Source organism: Hyperolius riggenbachi, chromosome 8 (genome assembly GCF_040937935.1).
Source record: "Hyperolius riggenbachi isolate aHypRig1 chromosome 8, aHypRig1.pri, whole genome shotgun sequence".
Lineage (NCBI taxonomy): Eukaryota > Metazoa > Chordata > Amphibia > Anura > Hyperoliidae > Hyperolius > Hyperolius riggenbachi.
The window spans coordinates 53,043,114-53,052,938 of NC_090653.1; the positions used below are offsets into that span (position 1 = coordinate 53,043,114).

General features: G+C 47.8%; 1 long non-coding RNA gene across 1 annotated transcript in view; it reads left to right on the top strand.

Annotated features, from left to right (window-relative positions):
- Positions 1 to 5,319: 5,319 nt before the first annotated feature.
- LOC137528157 (uncharacterized) overlaps positions 5,320 to 9,825 on the top strand; it is an 11,866-nt gene continuing 7,360 nt past the window's right edge. The window contains exons 1-2 of the long non-coding RNA XR_011023297.1: positions 5,320 to 5,462; positions 9,189 to 9,281. This is a non-coding gene — a long non-coding RNA (uncharacterized lncRNA). The remainder of the gene's footprint in view (positions 5,463 to 9,188; positions 9,282 to 9,825) is intronic.

Below are 9,825 nucleotides of genomic sequence, written 5' to 3' on the forward strand. Positions count from 1 at the left end.
AGAAGACATATTGTTAGACTTGGATTCCAAAGATGGGGTCCCTACATCTCTGCAAACCAGAGTTACAGGGGTCCAAAATTGGTAAAATCCCCCATAGACTTTCATTGCCTCCCTATTTCACTTTCCAAAATCTCACATCTTTTCAAAGGGCAATGGCTCAGCAGTACCAAATTTTCTAGCATTGTAGGGACCCTTAGGGGGAACATGACTGGTGAGTTTCGGGCCCCTAGGCCAAAGAGGTCATAGCCTAGGGTCACAAAAACCTGTTTATTTGGGCTATTTCAATGGTAGTGATGGTGACGTACATAAATCTCAGCCATGGCTGTTAGCAACGTCTGAATTTCACGAAATGTCTCATGCAGGTAGAAGACATATTGTTAGACTTGGATTCCAAAGATGGGGTCCCTACATCTCTGCAAACCAGAGTTACAGGGGTCCAAAATTGGTAAAATCCCCCATAGACTTTCATTGCCTCCCTATTTCACTTTCCAAAATCTCACATCTTTTCAAAGGGCAATGGCTCAGCAGTACCAAATTTTCTAGCATTGTAGGGACCCTTAGGGGGAACATGACTGGTGAGTTTCGGGCCCCTAGGCCAAAGAGGTCATAGCCTAGGGTCACAAAAACCTGTTTATTTGGGCTATTTCAATGGTAGTGATGGTGACGTACATAAATCTCAGCCATGGCCGTTAGCAACGTCTGAATTTCACGAAATGTCTCATGCAGGTAGAAGACATATTGTTAGACTTGGATTCTAAAGATGGGGTCCCTACATCTCTGCAAACCAGAGTTACAGGGCTCCAAAATTGGTAAAATCCCCCATAGGCTTTCATTGGGCCTACTATTGACCGTTCCAAAATCTCACACCATTTCAAAGGGCAATGGCTCAGCAGTGGCAAAACTCACCAGTCATGATCCCCCTAAGGGTCCCTACAATGCTAGAAAATTTGGTACTGCTGAGCCATTGCCCTTCGAAAAGATGTGAGATTTTGGAAAGTGAAATAGGGAGGCAATAAAAGTCTATGGGGGATTTTACCAATTTTGGACCCCTGTAACTCTGGTTTGCAGAGATGTAGGGACCCCATCTTTGGAATCCAAGTCTATCAATATGTCTTCTACCTGCATGAGACATTTCGGGAAATTCAGACGTTGCTAACGGCCATAGCTGAGATTTATGTACGTCACCATCACTACCATTGAAATAGCCCAAATAAACAGGTTTTTGTGACCCTAGGCTATGACCTCTTTGGCCTAGGGGCCCGAAACTCACCAGTCATGTTCCCCCTAAGGGTCCCTACAATGCTAGAAAATTTGGTACTGCTGAGCCATTGCCCTTTGAAAAGATGTGAGATTTTGGAAAGTGAAATAGGGAGGCAATGAAAGTCTATGGGGGATTTTACCAATTTTGGACCCCTGTAACTCTGGTTTGCAGAGATGCAGGGACCCCATCTTTGGAATCCAAGTCTAACAATATGTCTTCTACCTGCATGAGACATTTCGTGAAATTCAGACGTTGCTAACGGCCATAGCTGAGATTTATGTACGTCACCATCACTACCATTGAAATAGCCCAAATAAACAGGTTTTTGTGACCCTAGGCTATGACCTCTTTGGCCTAGGGGCCCGAAACTCACCAGTCATGTTCCCCCTAAGGGTCCCTACAATGCTAGAAAATTTGCCACTGCTGAGCAATTGCCCTTTGAAAAGATGTGAGATTTTGGAACTGTAAATAGGAGGCCCAATGAAAGCCTATGGGGGATTTTACCAAATTTGGAGCCCTGTAACTCTGGTTTGCAGAGATGTAGGGAACCCATCTTTGGAGCCCAAGTCTAACAATATGTCTTCTACCTGCATGAGACATTTCTTGAGATTCAGACGTTGCTAACGGCCATTGCTGCAATTTATGTACGTCAGACTCGCCACCATTGAAATTGCCCAAATAAACAGGTTTTTGTGACCCTAGGCTATGACCTCTTCGGCCTAGGACTGCATTGAACGCGACCCACGCATTGTGCGCATTCTGGACAACACCAATTACTGTTTATTGTTTATTGAACCTCTCATCTGTATTACATTTATGACTGCATGGCGACAAAATGCAAATTGCTATCCGCACGCTTCTTGTCCTCATGCAAGGCCTGGGTTGTTGTGTCTCAAAGCGTGGCCTTCTCCTCCTGCGCCGCCCTCCTCCTGTTCCATCACGTGTGCTGCTGCTGGGTTAGCGTTACCGGTCCCTTTTCCTGGAACCTCTTATCTGTATTACATTTATGACTGCATGCCGACAAAAAGCATGTTACCTGTGCAAAGAAAACAGACATTTCCCGCATTTAAAAGACAGTTTTCCCTTTGAAACTTTAAAATCGATTTTCTCAAAAACTATAAGCTCTTTTTGCTAAATTTTTTCCCCTCTTGTACCCACTCCCAAGGTGCACATACCCTGTAAATTTGGGGTATGTAGCATGTAAGGAGGCTTTACAAAGCACGAAAGTTCGGGTCCCCATTGACTTCCATTATGTTCGGAGTTCGGCTCGAACACCCGAACATCGCGACCATGTTCGTCCCGAACCCGAACATCTAGATGTTTGCCCAACACTACACGTGACCCGTTCGGCCAATCACAGCGCTAGCCGAACGTTCGGGGAACATGCGCTCTTAGTTCGGCCATATGGCCGAACAGTTTGGCCGAACACCATCAGATGTTCGGCCGAACTCGAACATCACCCGAACAGGGTGATGTTCTGCAGAACCCGAACAGTGGCGAACACTGTTCGCCCAACACTAGTCCGCGCGTGCGTCGGATTTGATACCCGCTCGTCCCCACTGGCACCGCTTATCTTCCGCTCGATTCCCCGCTATTTTCCGCTCGCAGGGGTCGAGCGGGGAATCGGCCGCGCCGAGAACGGACCTGTCGGATCTTATCAATCGAGCCACATCAGCGGCTCGATTGATAAGTAAGATCGTCACGTGTAGACCCAGCTTAAAGTTTGCCTTCTTAAAACAGAAAGTATTTGCAATTATTCAGATTGGAGTGAGCATATGATATCTTCCACAATGCATCACTGATGAATATGCAAATCATTCTTTGTTGTCCCTGTAAGCTAAACACACCTCCAGAACCACTGGAATGCAGTGATGAGTCAGTTTTGTTAATAGTACAGAGCCACAATAATCCAGCATTCATACATACTGTTTTGGATTGATTGATCCTCATCAGTGCATGGCATGAATTAATGTAGCTGTATGGGGTAGGTGCAGGAGGCCCAGAAGCCTTAGGGGGCCCCATGGGGGGAGAAGTCTCTTTTCCCCGTCCTGAGAGCATACCTCCCAACTTTGAGATGAGAAACCGGGACACTTAAGCCACACCCCCTGACACACCCCTAGTCAAAAAAAATAAATTAAAAAAAAATATATATATATACACACACACATATATATATATATACACACACGAGTGTCATTAAAAATGGTGGGGAGAAGGGTGAGGGTGCCCAGGCAGCGGAGGTAAAAAAAAGGATCGAGGCGCCAGCCGGCGGCTTTGGTGTGTGGGATGCGGTCTGGTATAAGATTGTCCCTCCCTTCCTCCCTATGTGCCCCCCAGTGTCCCCCTGTATGCAGAGATACGAGCGCAGCAGAGCGGGCAGTCTTACCATTCCTACTCACGTACGGGCATCTCGTCTTCTCCGCTTCCTGTGGTGTCACAGGAAGTAGATGAAAGCTAGAGCCTGTACGCGAGTAGGAATGGTAAGACTGCCCGCTCTGCTGCACTCGTATCTCTGCATACAGGGGGACACTGGGGGGCACATAGGGAGGGAGGGAGGGACAATCTTATCCCAGACCGCATCCCACACACCAAAGGAGCCGGCTGGCGCCTCGATCCTTTTTTTACCTCCGCTGCCTGCCGACTACACCGGGACACAAGGGGGGGTATCCCAGGACAGCGGGACCCCTCCCCCAACCCGTGACAGTCCCGGCGAAAACGTGACGGTTGGGGCCCCTGTGAGAGACTGCCAGCTATGAGCACGGAGAGAAAAAAACTTTCTGCTCTCTGCACAATTGTTCTAATGACTGCATCTGCTCAGCCACTGATAAGGCATCCTACAAAGTTTTGTAGACAGTCCCTATTCAATGTTCTTGTAGATAGTCCCTGTTCAGTTTTCTGCACACCATGTGGCCGCCTACAGCACATGATTGACATGAGAGCAGGGAGGGGCCTTGTTAATTCTAGGGCCCTGTGGACACAGAATCACACAAACTGGGCCCCAGCTGCTGCAGTAATGTACTGTACGTTTTCCTCATCCATCCCTGCTGCTGCTACATTGCTTTTAATCTCTCCCTACTCAGGCTGTTTGCTGGGGGGGAGGGAGGGGGGCAGGATGCTGTGACTGTGTGGCTGGTCTCATCACACTGCTCTCTCCAGACTCTCTCCTCCTTGTCCCGCCTCCCTGAGCTGTAGTGTTGTCCGGATCATGAACGATTCGGATCTTTGATCCGAATCTATTTAATGAGTCGATCATCCGAATCATCAAAATGAACGATTCGGATCGCAAAAGGGGCGGGGCCAGGTGCGACACGCCCCCTCTCAGCGGGCAGCGGGGTCCTGGAAGCAGAGCAGAGATGGAGCGCTCTGTTGGAGGGGACTCAGGGGAGGCAGCCTTGCAGGGAGATGAGAGAGAGGGGACATCGGTGCCACTGCCAGATATGTGTAGAGCACACATATGCTGCTCATTATAGGCTGTCTGTTCCGTAGTTGTGCACAGTGATCACATTGGAAGCTTTGGCTCAGCACAGCTCAGTAACTTTGCAGGCACTGTGATTGCAGGGCAAAATGATCCTCCTCCACTCGGCACTAAACAGCTGCACTTATCTTCTGGGAATGCTTTCCTTCACTGTGTGACGTTTGCATGGAAAGTACACAGATGAGCATATAGGTGAAATAAATACATGTAAAGCATATGATTGCAGCATGTGGGTATTACGTGCAAACATTTCTGCTCTCTGCTCGTCCCTCCTCCCTTCTCTGTCCACTCCCTGCCCTCTGTCCATCTTCTCCCCTTCTCTCTGTGTGTCCACCCCCCTCCCCTTCTCCTGTCCACAGCAGGGAACGACCTGTCCTGCTAGTCATCTCACCCCGAATGCTTCGGTAGTAAAATGATCCGAGATTCGGATCAAAGATCCGGATCTTTTCAATGATCCGATTCGAATCATCCGGATCATTGAAAAGATCCGAACTTCCCATCTCTACTGAGCTGGTGGTGGATTCTAGTTTCGATTTCCTTGCTGTCCAGCTCAGCTCCACCCCCTATGTCTCCTCCTCTCACTTCCTCACACTGCGCAGGGGCTGATGGGAGGTGGAGAAATGGAGAGAGATCAGCTAACAGCCAGCCAGCATGTGTGACTGTAACTGACTCTCAGGTCTGAACACAGACAGCACAGAGCACTGCACTGACAGGCTCTTGAAAAAAGTATGTATTGATGGGTGGGTGGGATTTTTTTGAAGGTTTATTATTTTGTTTAATGCTGGATACACACGTTTCCGCGTTCGATGCGTCCGTCGATACGCGTCGATTCGATTATTTCCGACATGTCCGATTCAAGCTTCGATGGATCGTTAGGTCGATTTGCCATACTTTACATGGCAATCGACCTAAAAATCATCGAAATTCGTTCGGAAATGCTCGGAAATAATCGAATCGACGCGTATCGACGGACGCATTCGACGCGGAAACTCATGGTGTGTATCCAGCATATGATACATCTTAATGGGGCTTATTTTAAAGTGAATCTTAGATTATGTTTATTTATAGTTACCTGGATCTTCCTCCATCCCCATGAGCACTGTGGCCTCACTCTTCTTGCACTATGCATCCCAGTAATCGTCCAGCTGCACTCCTCTGCGTATATGCGAGTTGACCGCGCGTGCACCCCTTGTTGCGCTCCCAAAGACGGGAGCATTCTGTGTCTGCGCAGTAGTACCACAAGCATGCGCAGAAGTCTACGACTGGCGCGGCGACTGAACGGATTACCAGGAGTCAAAGCGTCAGAACAAAGGGTGTGAAGCGGATGGTAAGGGAGGCCACATTCCTCATGGGGCTGGAGGAATCCCCAGGTCAGTATAAATGAGGCCCAGTGTACCATCTCAGGTACACTTTAAAAGATACCAGAGCCATAAGCGTCTCCCTCTTTTGTTACCTATTTTCCCCCCTGCAGCAACTGGGTCAGTGAGTAAGTTGCAGTAGTGCGCAGGCACTGGCCCGGCTGTGCAAGTCCTATATCGCGCAACCACGGCCAGGAGCAATGCACAACGTACCCGTGACACGCACATGTGCAACTTGCTTACCTAGAAGGGGGTGCAAGTGGGCAATTAGGTAACACAAAGGAAGGGGCTGGAATAGAACGGACATGAGAACAATACATGCCTGCTCCCCCTGTTCTTCCAATTCCTTTTGGCTCTGGTATCCTTTCAAGGGTTATTAAAGTAAAAAAATGCAGTTTAATTTATCTGGGGCTTCTTGCAGCCCCCTATAGCCATCCTGTGCACGCCCTCCAGTCAGCAGTGGTAATCCCCTCAAAGCTAGCTGGTCATCACAGGAACATTCTACTTATGAGCAGAAATGATTTTGCCCATACTGCGCACGCACAGAATGCTGCTGTGTATGGGGATGCAATGAGGTGCATGGCTGGAAGCTTTGTTAGGGTCGCCCCAAAAGGACAGTGCGGGCACAGGGTGACTGCAGGGGGCTCCAAGAAGCCCCAGGTAAGTTAAAAGGAAGTCTAAAGTAAAAAAAAAAGCAGTTTAATCCTGGGTAATTGTAATGAAGCAGTGTCCATATTGTCCAAAATGCAATCTATGAACACAGACTGTGTCCTCCATTCTCTGCCCCTCACAAATCCGTTCAGCTACAACTTGGTCCAGACTAGGGGGTCGGGGTGTTTGAACTAGTAAAAGTCTGCCCGCATGCGCAGTTCAGGCCGTTTGCATAAAGCATATGAGCAATTTATTCAGAATGATGTGTCTGCGCTCCCGGTGGCTTCTTGAGCGGCGTGCTGCACTCATAGCAGCTGCCAGCAGTACATGAGGACTGATCTGTGCATGCAGGGCAAAGACTTCTTCCTTGGGTCAGGGCCTAGAGGAGAGACGGAGCACACAGATACATGACACAAGCCCACAAATCGATTGCAAACATTACTGTGGGCTGCTTTCCTCAATCAGCTCCTGCATCTCCCCATCTGTGCAAGCCAGCACACTCCATGTGGCACAGGACGGCTGCAGCAAGCGGCCATTCTATAGTCAGTGTGGTGACAACTTCTGTTTTTCATTAGTTCTTGTTGTGCTGCTAAAATGCCTGGTTCAGTTCCGGCTGCGGGAGAGTTCAGGAAAAATGGCTCCTGCTGGATTTTTCCGGACCGGAGGCCGGACTGCAAAAACTACGGATCCGGACGGACGGACAGGTGTGAATGGATACATTGGATAACAATGTATTCATTCATATCCGGTCTGTTTGTACAGTATACGGTCCAGGTCCGGTCCGGAAAAAAGCGCAAGTGTGAACCGGGCCTTATGGTCACAAGTATGGACACTGCTTATTTAAAGGATAGCTGAGGTGAAATAAAAAGTGCAGCTTTAATTACCTGGGGCTTCTTCCAGCCCCTAGAAGTCCATTCAGTTCCAGAGCTGCAGTTTGGGCGCCCTCCACGGTGTTGCTGCCTGCCTGAAACATCGCTTACCCAATCGCAGAACGCTCCCAGCAGCAGGAGCGTGAAAGCGAGAGGTGCAGATACCAGTAACCCTGCTTGGGTCAGCGATGTTACGGACAGGAGATCGGCACCGTGGAGTGTGGCCAAACTGCAGTGCTGGGATTGATAGACTACTAGGGCCTGGAAGAAGCCTCATGTAAGGAAAGCTGAACTTTTTTTTTCATCTCGTATATCCTTTAATAGATACCAGAGCCGAACGATATATATTAAAAACGGGGGAAGCACGCATGTATTAGGTACAGACCTCATGCCCACCGCTTCCCCAGTTCTCCTCCTACATACAGTAAATCTTCCACTGCAGCTCAGTCCAGGTCGCCGGACTCGAGCAGTAGTGCGCAGGCAGCCAGGAGTGATCTGCACGTGTGCTGCGCATGACAACACACTTGTGTCATCTAGAGCCAATTTAAGGTGAAACCAATCAACTTGTCTGTGTATGTTATAGGGATGTGGGAGGAAACAAGAGTGCCTGGATGAAACCCATGTAGACGCAAGGAAAACATATAAACACCGTGCAGATAGATGCCCTGGCTTGAATTCAAACCAGGGACCCAGCACTGCAAGGTGACAGCACTAACCACAACGCCAACATGCTGCCCAATATGGCAGCCTCCTTGCTACATATCTTATCTATGGGTGACTTTGTGTTATCTATACTATCTAACGGGGGCTCTGGGCTACCTGTACTATCTTAAGGAGGCCTGGTTATCTATACTAAGGGATGACTCCTGGTTACCTATACTATGTAAAGGAGTACTCCAGCTATCTACACTATCTAAAGGAGGATTTCAGGTTACCTATACTATCTAAGGGAGGACTCCAGGTTACCTATACTATCTAATGCTGGGAATACACGGTCAGTTTCTTTCTTATCAATCGAGCCGCTGATGGCTCAATTGATCATTTCCGACAGGTCCGATGACCCCGCTCGATCCCCGCCCACTCGATCCCCGTGGGTGGACAATAGTGGGGAGTCGAGTGAAAGATAAGGAAGCACCCGTGGGGACGAGAGGGGATCGATCCAGGCGCCGGCGGGGATGTGCCGCTGGCACTCGATCCGGCGCATAATCTATTCCGTGTATGCCGAGGATAAGGGAGGATTCCAGGTTACCTATACTATCTAAAAGAGGACTCCGGCTACCTATACTATCTAAAAGAGGACTCCAGGTTACCTATACTATCTAACAGCAGGGACTCCGGCTATCTATACTATCTAAAGGAGGACTCCGGCTACCTATACTATCTAAGGGAGGACTCCAGATTACCTATACTATGGAAGGGAGGATTCCAGGTTACATATACTATCTAAAGGAGGACTCCAGCTATCCAGCTACCTATACTATCTAACAGGGACTCCTGGCTACCTATACTATTTAAGAGAGGACTCTAGGTTATCTATCAAACTTAAGAATATTTTGTTTTAATTTACTTTTAAGGGACACTTGTAGAGTGGCTCTGGGTGTGGCTCAGTTTTGCTGCACTGTAGAGCTTGATGCCCCCGTGCTGAAGAGAAGAGAAGACAGCACCAGGTAAGTATAAAATTGATGGTGATTTTTCTGTTGCCTTTTATATGGGATTTTTAGACTCTTTTGTGATGTAAATTTACTAAGGCTGGGTTCAAACTGCACCTATTAAAAACTGATTCTGTAAAAACTGATCTGATTCAGTTTTAAATTGATTTGTTTGTAACATTGGAGCATCAGTTTTTCATCCATGAGTTCCGTTTCATTCCACGCCGCCTCCCGCTCGGTATACCCATCATGGAGCCAGCCTATCTGGAATTATCATGCAGGGCTTAAACTTGCTTTTCTGCGTCAGAACAGAATTAACAAATCTGTTAAACGGATTGATGTAAACATTTTTTTTTTCTTTGCATAGAATCCGTTTGCATCAATTTTGTTTCGTTAAACTCAACATTTTTTTTGTGACGGTGTGAACCCAGTCTACAGAATTTTTTTCCCCAATTACATAGTGCTTATGCATTTTTTCTTTGAAGACTGTGGTTGTTTGACTATTTTGTGGTTGTTTTATAGCATTCAAAAGTTTCAGTACATTTTCATTAATGGCAACTGT